General features: G+C 44.0%; 1 pseudogene; it reads left to right on the plus strand.

Annotated features, from left to right (window-relative positions):
• Window positions 1–782: 782 nt before the first annotated feature.
• LOC114709001 lies at window positions 783–2,604 on the plus strand (annotated as a pseudogene).
• The last annotated feature ends 7,436 nt before the right edge of the window (window positions 2,605–10,040 follow it).

Here is a 10,040-nt window from a genome sequence, read left to right on the forward strand (position 1 = left end):
CATATGAATGGACTAAGAAAATGTAGAGTATTATTCAGTTCTAAAAAGTTTTTTAAAAAATGATGCCATCTTTGATGGCAGCATTTCCATGAAGCCAACTGCAATACCCTAACCCCATCTGCCTTGCAACTTGTTTCTAAGAACAGAATGGATGTCCCATGACTGCTCTATACAGGCACTCAACACCTCCCTTATTCATACAAGGACTACTTGGGGAATCAATTATTTCTCATTCTGTTCCAGTGTCATATGGGAAGAATGTGCAGAACATTGAGGAGGGTAAAGAAATGTGTATGACTTTGTGGAGAATATTCAGTAGCAAAAGAAATTCCCCTGGGGCTTCGAAGTGTCAGGAGGCTCCAGGCAGAGGGCCGTTGGTATCACTTTGCCCTGCATTCTTAAACTCTAGCTAGGTGCTGGTGTCAGGTAGGCTGCACTTCCTGGCTTTACCTTTCCTGAAAGCATGGGGAAGACATGCTGGCTCTGAAATCATGTGCCTAAAAGTGACATTAACAAGACAGGAAACAGGGAGAGACAGGGGTGCAGTGATTTATGCTAGGAGATTTATGCTGTGATTTAAGGATCTAGATCAGGCCCACCTGAGACCTAGAACTTCTTATTCTCTCTGCCAGAGCCTTCTCTCTGTAGCCTAGGCCAGTTTAAAAAAAGCTTTATCAGAGGGGCGGGAACACCAAAATGGCGCCAGAGCCAGTGGCGGGTTGAGCCTGCTGGCCCTATCTGGAGACAGTGTACGGTCCCGGGCCTCTAGTCCCTTATTGGACATGGAGGATGTGGAGGTGCACTTCGCTCACCTCTTGCAGCCCATCCGGGTTCTCGCTAAGAACTGGGAGGTGGACTTAGCGGCACAGCTGGCTGGACCAGATTTGCATTTCTTTTGATGAAGGCAAAACCACTATGAACTGCATTGAGGCAGCACTATTGATCCAGGGCTCAGCTTGTGTCTACAGTAAAAAGGTGGAGTACCTCTACTCGCTGGTCTACCAAGCTCTTGATTTTATTTCTGGCAAGAGGCGAGCCAAGCAGCTCTCTTTAGTACAGGAAGATGGGAGCAACAGAGCCGTCAACTCAGGAGCTCCTACGAAACAGAGGATGAGCTCCTGTCCCTGGATGACTTCCCTGACTCCTGGGCCAATGTGGATCTGAAAAATGACCAGGCATCCAGTGAGCTGCTTATCATACCCCTTCTGCCCATGGCCCCTGATGAAGTGGAAAAGAACAACAGCCCCTTGTATAGTTGTCAGGGTGAGGTCTTGGCCAGCCAGAAGGATTTCAGGATGAACACATGTACCCCCTGCCCCAGAGGTTCCTTTATGTTGGATACAGTGGGAATGTGTCCTGTGGAGCCTCCAGATGTGTGCCCCATGCCGAGGAGCCAGAAAGATGCTGAGGATGTTGAGGAGCAGCCAATGGAAGTCTCTAGGAATGGGAGTCCTGTTCCTGTACTCTGCGTCTCCCAAGAGCCAGATGGCCCTATGCTCAGTGGTGGAGATGAGGATGCAGAGGATGTAGCAGAACTCCCAGAGGTTGCTCCAGAGCCTACAGAGCCCAGGACCTCACAGCAGAGTGTCACCTTGCCAAGGAGATACATGCTGCGGGAGCCACGAGGGGCCCGGGAGCCTGCCTCCCAGCTACAGACCCCTGGCAGAGCCTGGACCCTTTTGACTCCTTGGACTCTAAGCTCTTCCAGAAAGGTAAGCCCTATTCTGTACCCCCCTGTGTGGAAGAGGTTCCAGGACAGAAGCACAAGAGGAAGTGTGCTACCAAGCTGCAGGACTTCCACCAGTGGTACCTGGCTGCCTATGCCGACCATGCTGACAGCAGGAAGCCTCGGCGAAAGGGCCCAACCTTTGCAGACATGGAAGTGTTGTACTGGAAACATGTAAAAGAACAGCTGGAGACCCTTCAGAAGCTGCAGAGACGTAAGGTGACTGAGAGATGGCTGCCCAGTGCCAAGGAGGATCTGTGGCCTGTAGAGGAGGAACGCTTGGAAGATTCCCTAGAAGACCTAGGGGTAGCAGATGACTTTCTAGAACCTGAAGAGCATGCAGAGCCTGAAGGGGTGATGCCTGGGGAAGCTGCTGACCTAGATGCAGAGGCTATGCCAGAGTCCCTGAGATATGAGGAGCTGGTCTGAAGAAATGTGGAACTCTTCATTGCCACCTCCCAGAAGTTTGTCCAGGAGACAGAGCTGAGCCAGAGCATCAGGGACTGGGAAGATACTATCCAGCCCCTGCTCCAGGAGCAGGAGCAGCATGTGCCCTTTGATATCCACACCTATGGGGACCAGTTGGTCTCACGGTTTCCCCAGCTCAGTGAGTGGTGTCCCTTTGCAGAGCTTGTAGCTGGGCAGCCTGCTTTTGAGGTGGGCCGCTCCATGCTGGCCTCCTTGCAACTGGCTAATGACTATATGGTGGAGATCACCCAGCAGCCAGGACTGGAGGCAGCTGTGGACACCATGTCTCTGAGACTGCTCACACACCAACGAGCCCATACCCACTTCCAGACCTATGCTGCCCCCTCCATGGCCCAGCCTTGAGTGGAGAGCACTGAGGCAGGGGTGGAAGGTAGTGTATACCTAGAAATCTTGTGCCCTTAATGTGCTGTGGGGCCATTTATTCCAGTGTTGTTTCCTGGCTGGCCTAGCCTAATAAAGTGGCATTGTTACCCCTTTAAAAAAAAAAAAAAAAGCTTTATCAGATTAAACAGTAGCGGTGGGTGGCTGGCATGGAAAGGACTTTGTGAGGATGGAAGTGAAAGGGAGATGTCTGCTCACTAAATTTAAGGCTCCTCCACTCATGCTTTGAGATATAGCTGGCACCTTTAATGTAATGGATAACTGAAGGTAACTTCCTCTCTAACCCTCAGCTGCTCTATCATGCTTAACTTCAGTCTCACCAACCTGGCAAAGGTACCACCAACTGAGACAAGCTTCTGATCCTTGTCTCCGAGCACTTCCCATCAATGCAGGTTAGCAGAGAAGATGGGTCATAACTATTTAAGACAGATTCTGATAATCTAGAAATGCAGATAACTCTAAAATGCTGTGGCTTCTCATAACCCTGTAAAGTTCTCTGGATCCAGGTGGCTCTCTGGAACAATTGTCCCCCATGCAATGACAATGGTCACCCAGACTGCTCTGATCCTCTGAATTCAGCATTTCAGTGGTTGAGAAGCTTTCTCCAGTGGCCACAGCAAGGGAACTAAGTTCACATGGGGCTATGGGGCTTTGGTCCCGCTGTGGCCCAGGGCAATTCACTGGAAGTCATTACAAAACCCAGTCAGAATGTGTGCCCTTCAGTTTGTTCTTCGCTTGTTTTAAGTGTGACTGTCATGTTCAGTTTACTTCACCCATCGCCAGCCCTTTGAGCCTGAGACCTATGAAGTCTCAGACGCTCATATGTGGAACCTCTACACTTGGATTAAAGTACTGGTTACTGTCAATTTTCTGTATGGGCTTCATATTTGTATTTTGGGCAGACTCCACAAATTAGTAGCCTGTCCCAGCCTTGTCTTTGTGTGCCTCTGTGCAGTGGCTCCCAGTAAACTGAAAAGCACATGGACCTGGGGCCAGACAGAACTGGATTATAAATTCAATTTCAGCATCTTTTAATCAGCATTCTGTGATTTCGGGTATTTTAAATTTTGCTCTGGTGAATAGTTGGTTGTGATACTAGATGCCACAGACATGCGCATTTCTGTGTACTCAATATTTCTACAAAAACCACGCCATTTATATATGTGTTGTTCATGTGTTTTTAATCATACTTGCCTAAAGAAGCATCTGGCATTCAGGGATACAACAGGCATAGTGGCTCAGGCCTGTGATTCCCAGCACTCAAAAGGCTGAGGCAGGAGGACAGCAAGTGAGAGGCCAGTCTTGACCATGGTAAGTCCAAGCTAGCTTGACCTATATGGCAACACTCTGTCTCAACAAAAATAAAACAAAGTGGCTGATAGATCTGGGGCTGGGTTATGGGCTCCCCACATTCATATGGACAGGCAACCTGGGGGACATAGCTCATAAGAACTGCTTACTGTCTTATTCTCTGCAGCTTGTTTCACTTATACAATCCAGGACCACCTGCCCAAGTGTGGCACCATCCACATCAATCATTAATCAAGAAAATGCCCTGCAGATATGCCAACAAGCTAATCTGATGGAGGCAATTTCTCAACTGAGGTTACTTCTTCCTGGGTGACTCCAGTTTGTGTCAAGCTGACAAAAAGTAACTGGCATATGCATCAAAACTCTGCCTCCTAAAATCTCCCCTTCCTGTTTTAGAGCAAAGGCCTCCAAAGACTATAGGCAAAAATAAAATCTGGAAGCAGTTCACCTATGGGCTGAGAAGCAGCATTACTTTTTTCCCTCATTTCTATAACCTTTCCTAGGTCAGAACAAGCACCCATATGCCCTGGTAAGCAATCATGGTAATATGCTCTGTCAGCTCAAAACTCAAGCAAAACAAACAAACAAACAAACAAACAAAAAAGTGTAATACACAGATTCTGCAGGGAATAGAAGCACCACTCGCTGCTTATTCTTGGTGGAGTGCAGAATGGCTGTGGTATCTTTGGAAGCTTCTCACTACTCTCAGGATCCACAAGAACCCCATGTACTTTCACACATCAATGTCTTCCTTCCCTAAGACTGTCACTTTCTGAGCTCTATAACCACCCAAGGCCTATTAGGCTAACTCTAAAACTATAGTTCACTCTCTACACCAAGCCTTGTTCAGGCCTTTTCTGAACTCTGGTACCAAATGCCTAGAAGGTCTCAGAGATGTCTTCCTGATTATTCAGGGTAGATTTAGGCATCTTGGTTCTCATAACCCATCTATCCACCTATTCATCTGTCCACTCACCAATTTATCCATCCACTCACCCATCTATCCATATACCCATCCACCCACCCACCCATTTATTTATTTAACCATCAACTTATGCACCCACCCACGCACCTATTCATCCATCCACCCATCTACCTATCCATATATCCACCCAACCACCCACCTACCCACATATCACGCACCCACTTGCCTATCCATCCTTCTAACCACTCACCTACCCACATGCCCTTCCATCCATCTATCCACCCATGCATTTACCCATCCATCAACCAACCAACCCATCCATCCACACACCCACCCACCCATCCATATTCATACCCACCTATCTATCCATCCACCTACCTATCCATCATTCATGCATACTTTTCCATTTTCCCCTTTAATTTCCCTCACTAGTACTTGTTTGATTATTTCTTCCTTCTCATACTTTGCTATTAATTTCTAAAAGCTATTTGTGAAAGCCTACTACTCTAAAAACCATCGAAGTCACAGTTGGGAAGTTTGATAATTTCACCAAGGCAGACTATTAAATGCAAACACTGGCAAAAGTTTTTTAACATTTCAGAAAATCATGAAAATGCCAAGGTAAACTCATTGCTATTGCAAATTTAGTCCCTCCCCTTCTTAAAAGCTAAAAATCTCCCCTCTGCCCAGCAGGAGATGAGCAAGCCTAAAGTGGGACCATGCAAGGCTACATTAGGCCAATTCCTTCCTGTCCCCAAACCCAGCATGGCAGAGAAGTGGTAAGTCCTCTCTTAACTTTCCTCATCCCATTTTAAAATCAGTATTAAAATGGAGAGAATAATAGTTAACCTAATGCCCTACTGTTTCCACCCCTAGTAACCATGAATGTCAGGCTCCTTTTCAAAATCATTTCCTCATGAGCATTCCTTAAATCTCTTGAGATAGGGGAAAACTGCCCTGGAAGTATTGTATTGAAAGCCTATGAGAAAGAAGAGCTTGAGATTAGGAAGTGATTTACCATTAGCTCCCGAAGCTCCATACCTGTACCAAGGCAAGTACCAAGGCCAGCCATGGTACACACCACAGTTGCCAACACCTCCTCTCACCATTGGCTCATCTCCCTGGTCCCTCTGGGATGTACTTGTCACCCAAATTTACCTCTAGAGTCCAAGTGTTTGTCCTAATTGCATTCTGCTAATTAATCCAAAATACTGTGCTCTTTATATCACTTAGCGATCTGGCAAGAAACAAGTCACCACACAAATGGTTTAACTGAATACACTCCGGTCCTTTGTACATTTACAGAGATGGGATATACAGGCAACTAAGGAGACAACAGGGGTGGTCATCTCTCGAGGAGGTACTCCGCATGGATAGATGTTAGCCATCCAAAACTTGGGGATAAAGAAGGAAAGAGTGTCTGAGGGGTGGGAAACATAGATGGGCCACTGCTCTGTTGAGTAGAAATGTGGGGGACACAGATGAAAAATGCCCTGACCTTTCTCTCCTGTCTCCTAGGAGTGGGGAGTGAAATAGGCTGGGGTAGGGAATGAGATATGCTCAGTGTGGGAGTGAGTATACACTGGGGCGGGGGGGAGTGAGGTACCCTGGGGTGGGAAGATTTCACATTTTACTTTCAATGTCCCAGTCTCCTCGTCTGTAAAGTTAGACAGTATCTACCTAAACCCACCATGCTAAGGGTAATACACGCACAACATGCAGCTCATGACTGAAACACATAAGCATACCCTCCTTGTCATTATCATTTGTGTTTCCCTTAAGCACTGTTATTTAGTTCCATGATGGATGCATCCACAAGGGCTCTCTGCCCCAGTCTATCCTCCCCAAGATGAAGCCTTCCTTTTCAGAATGTACCACCCCAGACATTGCCCTCAGGACTTTCTTGGATTGTTCCAGTGATGACAAGCTTAGCTTAATATCTGTTCCAATGACAGAAAAGGTGTTTATTATGGGGTCAAAGCAACAGTGCATTTATGTTTTCTAAAGACTTTGTACCCTGGAGTCACAGGGTGACCCCTGCTCATTTAGAAAGGTCAGGAATCTCTGCCTCATGAAAGTAAGAGATGGTTGGGTTTGGTTTTTTTGGGTTTTGGGTTTTGGTTTTGTTTTGTGTTTGTTTTTCATCATATCAATTCATTATTGCACATTAAATGGAAAAAATAATCAAAGTGCCAGTGCAACAAAGTCAATTTTTAAGAATAAAGAGGTAGATGGAAATTAACTCAATAGTTTAAAAGCTTTGTACAAAGAACCTGATAACTTCATTTCTATGCTGGTGAATTCTACCTACTATGTAAGAAGCTGATCATATCAATTTCTCAAGATCTCTTCAGAAAACAGAACACAGGAAGGCATATTCCAACTCACTTTCTAAAACTAGCATTTCCCTGATAACAGAATTAGAAAACAACATTTCAAATGAAGGAAGCTACAAATGTCTAATGAGCATAGAAGCAAACATCATTAACACAATTTCAGAGAGTGAATTTAGCAATATATTATAAAAGATAAAAAAAACTCTGTGATATTAGGCTATAAGAAGGTGCATGTATATATTTTTCATCAGAGACACTGTAGAAAACATGGTTGTGGAATCAATAAAATCATCTAGAGTCACAGAAAAAAAAGAATAACTGAAGAAAACTACAGAAAGTAACAAGGGCATATGCTACCAGCACACATACACACATAGTACACACATAGTAGACACTCAGTACACACTCAGTACACACACAGTACACACACATACACACACACACACACACACACACAGAAGTGAAGTTACACAAGGAAAGAAGAGATAGGATGAAGGAAGAAACTTTCTTCAAACAAATCATAGACAAAATTGTGCCTATTCATTGGTCCACCTCAACCCACAGATCTAAGAATTTCAACAAAGGCCAAGAAAGGTGACACATTAATACAGTCATGCTTCAGCTCATCATTTACAAACTCCTGACATGCATTAAGTATTCACAGAAAATACTCATAGTGCTTGTTCATGGGTGCCACACTTCAGAATGATACTGGTTTTTCATTGTTATTGAAAGTCAAAGACTTTTTTAATTCTAAGGAAAAAAATGCCAACTTTCCAACTGAGCATTTTACACCCAACAATAAAATCTTCCTCAAGAATAAATATTAATTAAGGCTGTAGAAATGGTTCAGTGGCACTCATTGCTCTTACAAAGGATCTGGGATCAGTTCCCATCACTCACATTCCCTAATGGGGTTCACAGTCCAAGAGGATCTGACACCCTTTTTTGACCTCCAAGGGCACTGAAGTGACATGTACATACCCACACAGAGAAACACCCACATAAACATAATTTAAAAATAAGCAAGCAAAACCTGCATTAAATAGATACTTTCCCACAGTGTTTCCAGTCATTTCCCACCATCCCTGACTTACTGCCATTGATTGTGGTACTTAGCACAATTTGAACCTCTTGAGTTCGTTTACTTTCTTACTACATTGTGGGTTTTTTTCCCCTCCATTGTCCAACTGTTGAACCAACAGATATACAAATTAATGGAAATGATCTTGAATAAACTTGAAGATGTTTGCTAACCTTTAAAAAAATAGGTCCTTTCTAATGTTCAAAAGGTAGAAAATCCCTCACTAACAAGCCTTCCTGCAAAACTGGGAAGGAACTAAACCAAATGAAGATATTGCTGGTTGTGCTGTGAAAACTAAATGGCACATATTTGTGGTTTATATCCAGGAGCTCTGTGCAGTGCTTGGCAGCTCAGCAAGGCAATGCAAGCCTCTGTGACATGGGCCTTGGGACTCCAAAGGACTGAGGATGGACATAGAGTGGACTCCACTGGAGCAGCATTGTGGGTTGACAGTGACATCTTTTGAAATCAGACATTGGTCATGATGCTGGTGAATTTACCTGGTTGATGAACCCATGAACAGAAATGTTGTCACTGTCATTGAAAAAGAGCTCTATACTCAGTGTTATATAATATGTTATATATTCTATAACAAAGTACCTCAGTAGCTTTCTCCTCAACATGTCAAACCAACTGAAGAGACATGTTTACCTTGAATTATCATGAAAAATGCTAGTCTACAAGGATCATCTAGGCATGATTATTCTAGAGTAGTGAACAAAAAGCTAAACTGGCCCTCAATCTGTGCTTCATGGTAAAGCAGACTCCACAGAAAAAGAACTTATAAACCAAAATAATAAACATGTGAAACTAGCTGAACTGATTACTGACATCTAGAATCCAATGCTACTAGAAACCCAAATTACAGTTTCTATTAAAGACAATGATTTATCCAAGCAGACCAAAGCCCTCCCACCTGGCCCTTTGCTAAACAACACCACCATGTCATCTTCACTCCAAGATTTTGTTTACCCAACTCTTCACTATTTTTCTATTTCTGGGGATAGAACTCAGAGTCATTGCTCTACCAGTGAACCATGCCCTAGTCCCCTACTGAGTGATTCTAAGAGGGTACTCAACCACAGAAACACATTCCCTGCCCCTCACTGGGGGATTCTAGGCAGGTGCTCTACAATGAGCCACACCCCTAGCCCCATCTATTTATTTTATTTTGAGACAGTGTCTCATTAAGTAGCTCAGGACTTCCTTGAACTCCCTTTGTATCCCAGACTGACCTTGAATGTCTGATCCTCCTACTTCAGTCTCCCAAGTAGTCATTATCACAGGCTCTGCCACTGGGCCCAGCTTCTAAGACAGTTTTTATGTATCATTTTCTTTTCTGGTATGCTGGAGTTTACACTATACCCTGTCATTATGGAAATGATGCTGAGTTACCTTCAAGGTTGAATTTCATTGTTGAAATGACTGACTAGTGAAGATGGAGATACAGAAAGAAACTTAAAGCTTTTTGTCCCTTTTCAGAAGTCAATTTTTTATTATCTCTCATTTTAATTCAAGCAATTACTGTGACTTAAGTGATTATATTTTGCCCAGATAGAAGGTTTCTAGAATTATAATTTTAACAAAAAAATAATGCGAATAAAATTGTTTAAAATGAGTTTCCTTACTTCTGGCCCAGGCTGTTAAGTGGTAACCAGAAAAAAACTGAACTGGTGAAAAATAGACCTTTGAACATCTGCCAGAAAAGCTGGGTCATGGGTACATCCCTGCCTAGACTTCTGGAGATGTGGGTAGATGGGCAGATGTAGAGAATTGTAAGGCATTGGG

This window comes from Peromyscus leucopus, chromosome 1, assembly GCF_004664715.2.
Source record: "Peromyscus leucopus breed LL Stock chromosome 1, UCI_PerLeu_2.1, whole genome shotgun sequence".
NCBI classification, from domain to species: domain Eukaryota; kingdom Metazoa; phylum Chordata; class Mammalia; order Rodentia; family Cricetidae; genus Peromyscus; species Peromyscus leucopus.